We start from the raw sequence: 4878 nt of genomic DNA, 5'->3' as shown, positions 1-4878 counted from the left end.
GCACGAGATCGCCTAAGTGATTTTTATGTTTCCAGTGTGTGCTAGTGTTTTCTCTCTCTTTGTGAGTCCCTTTTTTTTTTTGTGCGCTGTGTGTGAGAGAGAGATGGTGGAGGATCCACCACCTATATATGGTGCGAGAGAGAGATGGTGGAGGATCCACCACCTATATATGGTGTGAGAGAGAGATGTGTGTGTGTGTGCACGCGCGAGTGTGTGTGTCTTTGCGTGCATTTTTTAGATGTCAATATACAATTAACCTCTAATATTCTTATTTTATTTTTACATGCAAGTTTTGTGCAATTTATGTGCAAATTGTATAACTCTCTAGAAGTCACACCACTAAATGTTTGTCCTTATATATTGTGGGACAACACAAGTTCTATTGGGACATCTGTGCACATTTTTTATTATTTATTTTAAGTTTCTTTTTTATTTTTCCTTTCTTCTTTAGGGTAATAATTATTCTCTTAATTCATTATAGCTTAGAATAATATAAGCTTTTGTTTTTTTTAATGAATGGCTTTGCATACCGATATTTTTTTTTTTGCTTTTTTTAATTGTTCTACTTGAAATATAATTATTATTAAATTTACACTATTATATGCAAGCGTAAGCTTATTGTGGATTAGTGAAGGTTCTATAAAATTTGTTGCAACATCATTTGCTTTGACTTTTTTTCTTCATTTTCTTTCTTATTTTGGGGTACTACCAATACTCTTAGTCCATTCTACTTTAGAACAAAAAATTCATTTTTATTTTATTATTTCTTTGTTTATTAAGGCTTAGTTGAGTTTTTGGTAATTGATATTCTTTACTATATTGTACATGCGACAACATATCGGATGTTGTAGTTGTGTGACACTACTTAATTTCGTACTATAAACTCGAAATGGAATCCGTTGATTCATTGATCGACTTGAATCATAATAAGTATTAGAGTTGAACTAGTTTACCCTTGTTCTTACACAATACCTAATGGTGCAAGTTTTCACTATACCCTAATTCTCACAAATAAGAATAGAGTTTGACAATAAATATGACTGATTGTTCATGTTAGCCACATTATATATATACTAGTAGGCGGAGGCGCGACACCACGCCGCGTCCGTGCTTGAGCCTGTTGTACGTTTATTTGGCTGATGTTTTTGTTTGAACACTTGAGTAAAGCTAGCGTAGAAGAACAAGGGTGGCGGGGGTGATGACTGTAATCTCTGGAGGCTGCGATGGAAAGATGGTGTCTTACATTGTTTGAAAGGTACTCCCTCCGTTCCAAGTTACTCGTCGTTGTTTTAGTTCAGAACTAAAACAACGACGAGTAATTTGGAACGGAGGGAGTACATAACTGCAAATAATGGAGGGAAACCATTTGGATATATGCATGTGTAGTAACATGAAGCTGATTAGCACGTAGCAAACACTAAAGTTAACATAATCATCAGCACTGAAATGACAGCGGTGGCTAGGAATCATTTACTGATAAAATCATCAAAAGTTAGAACAAAAGCCAGTACATATACGATCAACCATCACTCCATAGCTGATGGAATACAATCCCGCATAATGAAAAACTGCAAGTTTGGTTTTCCTTCAACAAAATTTAAGAGTTCAACTTAGCAACTAAATCTCTCTAACACACGCAAGTTGATATAGAGTTGATCCTTTACTGCATTTCTGAACAAATTGCCCAAGATGAAACGATGACCGACATTTGAACAACATGTGTTTGTATTTGCCTTGCTTGAACCTTTTCTGCTTACATTGACCTTACAGAAAAGACCATTGTTATGGACTATGATTTAATTCCGGGCTGTCCATCCACACAAATATATTTTTCTTTTTTTTTTGACATGCTATGTTTTCTATGTTGACGTCATCTAAAAATGGAATTGGAAATTTTGCATACCTATGCCACAAAGCATGATGTTGTCCACAGTTCTGCTAAGCATACTTCTACAAAGATATGATCGCCGTGCTTGGAGCATGAAAAAGCAGAAGGAACAACCTTCTTAGTTCCATACATTTGTTAAAATAATTGAGTGGCCCCTAGCAGTCGACAGGATAAAATGAAGTTGAGTGTTCATGTGGGCTTAAGGCGGTATGCTTAGTGTGCATATATTGATGAAATTTAAGTAAACAAAATAGTGAAACTTCCATGTGTGACTTGTTTCCTGATTCAACATCCACTTAGTTCCCCAAAATAATTTATCTGAGGTAATATCATCAGCATTGTGATTTATTTACTATGGCCAAACACCAAAATGAGTATATATACAACTATAACAAAATGAATTAGCAATTTGTTAGGTGGTGTGTGTGTGTGTGTGTGTCATGTGATCTGATTCAAAAATTACTGAATAACATCCATGCAAAAATATTTTCACACCTGACATAACAACTAAAAAGAACATTAATTTTACCTTTTATGCAAGATCAAAGATGTATCAATAGTGCAATTCATTAGCAAACCAGGGATTTAATGAATGGTCATTTCAAAAAATGGCCATAGTGTCAGATATAAAGCTATTGTCCCCACTTACATCTTTAACTACAATGTATATATGATGGAATTTCATCTTGTTGAAGATTACTTCTTTGATGCCTTATGGAAGTTAAGGTGTTGAACTCATTGTTGAACAACTATAAATATTGCAGCTCTGCAAGTATTGAACTTGTTACACATAGACAACTAACAATGCATAAAAACTATGCACCATTTGTCCTTGAAAGCGACTTCGACCGATCCATGCTTGAAAACTATTTTAGTTGCTACTTTGTCTTTGTAAGAAAACCAATTATTCTTCTCTTGTTTGCAACCAATGTTGTGTCATTAGGCCATGTGAATAGTACATCATGAACTGATGTTGCAGTAGCACTTCACGGACTACAGATCATGACACAATCTTGTTGGCATATAAACAGAAAAATACATAGGTGGAGATCAAGTAGGTCCTAATTTTGTAGCATCTCAAATTATGAATCTTAGATTACACTAGAACTCCGAAGCAAAGTGAAACTACAAAAAAAGCAAGAAATAACTTCCATGAAAAACACTGAAATTAGAAAAAACGCACCAACCACAATCCACTATTGACTTTAATCAATTATATATTAAATTTGAATGTTTTGTTTTCGAGGAAGCAACAAAAAAAATATGTGCCTTGAAACACCATTGAAATTAACTACTACCTTGTTGTAGTACATGCTTAAAATAGCTAAATGACAACTTAAATTGTCTGTAAACAATTTTGTAGCAAAGATAGTGATATAGAAAAATATATATTAAAAGGAATATAATGAGATTATTTGGAAAGGTACAAGATAGTTTCTGATCCTGTACATGGTACTATAACGATCTAAAGCATACTTTTTCTCAACTTAGAATGACCTATTGCTATTTCAAACTCAAAGAAGTGGAGTAATTCAGCGTAACAATTGATTGAATCAAAAATATGCATTTACAGCATGGACGCACACACCAAAAAAAATACATATATTATGTCTAAAGGGGAAACAGATTAAAGTGCAAGCACAAGACTAAGAGTAACTACTCTTTCAGAAACTCAAAATGAAACAATGCAATATGAGGCGCACCTGTTTAGTCACTTGTGCTCCCTATCCCGTCGGTATACGACCACATCAGTAACATGTTGGTGCAGGCTAGAGTAGGAAGTTATAGAAAAAGGAAGTGCTCACCAGTGACAGTTGTAGGTCAGCAGATGCGACAGTGGTCAGCACACTATATGGAACATGACATGCAACATGAACCCCATGTCCATAGCGGTGAAGCCAGCACAACAGAAAATTACCATCTTCTATTGAACCATATGAGCCAGAGGTCGAATGCAGTGTATCACGGGGTTGTGGATCTGGGCTGGGGAGCTTGCCGGAATTTGATCCAGGGTTGCGGGAGGAAGGCATGGATATGGAAGGGATGCAATAGTGCAGAGAATTGAAAGTCGACCCAGATTTCGTCGGCAGTCCTCTGCAGTTTCTTTGTCCATAAGAAAAATGAAGGCCGTCAAATACAATGTATGTTCTATCTGTGTCCATAAGAAAAATCCAAGCCATCAAATACAACCTCCGTTGTTTTGTGTCCAATAGAAAAATTCAGGCCATCAAATATAATATCCGTTGTTGTGTGTCCAAGAGAAAAATTAGCCATCAAATACAAAAAATCAGAGTATCATTTTGTGTTCATCTGTTTAGGCAAGAAGAATGATGGCCAGATTTATAGGAAGTTGAGATCATGCAGGTGAAGGGATATTGAGAACTAACCTCTAAGCTACACTGTGTCAATCGGCCCAAGGAGTTGTTCTGTTTGCCTCCTCGGATGAGGAACACATGAATAAATCGATTAATTAGTCAATGCCAAATATAGATGTGCCAATATCGTTGGTATCATTCAACATCTTTTTTTTTTGCAAAATTAATGCAAGGAAATGAACATACTATTTATTGGATGTGTGGCCCTTACCTTGTCAAGATCGAGCTAGTTGTTGAGAAGAACCAATGGGCCAAGCACAATGACGTCATTTGCTTGGTCTGCCTCCTTGACTTGCCAATGTGCTCCTTCTCCTTACTAGTAAATGCGCACGTGCAACGCACGTTAATATTTAGGCAATATATTAATTGCACGCCGATATTAGCTATGCTATTATTGGTGTGTTAATTGTGTAATTAGTGCAATATTTGGTATGATATTAATTGCACGTCAAACATGTTGAACGCTCGCCATTGGAGCAGTCTAGGTCGTTGGATTGACTTAATTTGATGGCCAAGATCAGTTGGATCTGCCCTTTTGGGTCTTTTTATATTGGTATAGATATAGATTATCCATGCTGGAACCATGTCGGACCGGCGACTCGCAACAGCGCACGC

General features: G+C 36.1%; 1 long non-coding RNA gene across 14 annotated transcripts in view; it reads right to left on the bottom strand.

Moving 5' to 3' along the window:
• Positions 1-1514: 1514 nt before the first annotated feature.
• LOC123121070 (uncharacterized) overlaps positions 1515-4878 on the bottom strand; it is an 8162-nt gene continuing 4798 nt past the window's right edge. For 8 of the 14 annotated variants that reach the window (XR_006459622.1, XR_006459626.1, XR_006459632.1 and 5 more), the window contains one exon: positions 1515-4579. This is a non-coding gene — a long non-coding RNA (uncharacterized lncRNA). The remainder of the gene's footprint in view (positions 4580-4878) is intronic. The other 6 variants (XR_006459624.1, XR_006459635.1, XR_006459623.1 and 3 more) reach the window with 5 other exon arrangements.

This window comes from Triticum aestivum, chromosome 5D, assembly GCF_018294505.1.
Source record: "Triticum aestivum cultivar Chinese Spring chromosome 5D, IWGSC CS RefSeq v2.1, whole genome shotgun sequence".
NCBI lineage: Eukaryota > Viridiplantae > Streptophyta > Magnoliopsida > Poales > Poaceae > Triticum > Triticum aestivum.
This window is presented reverse-complemented; position numbering and strand designations above follow the sequence as displayed.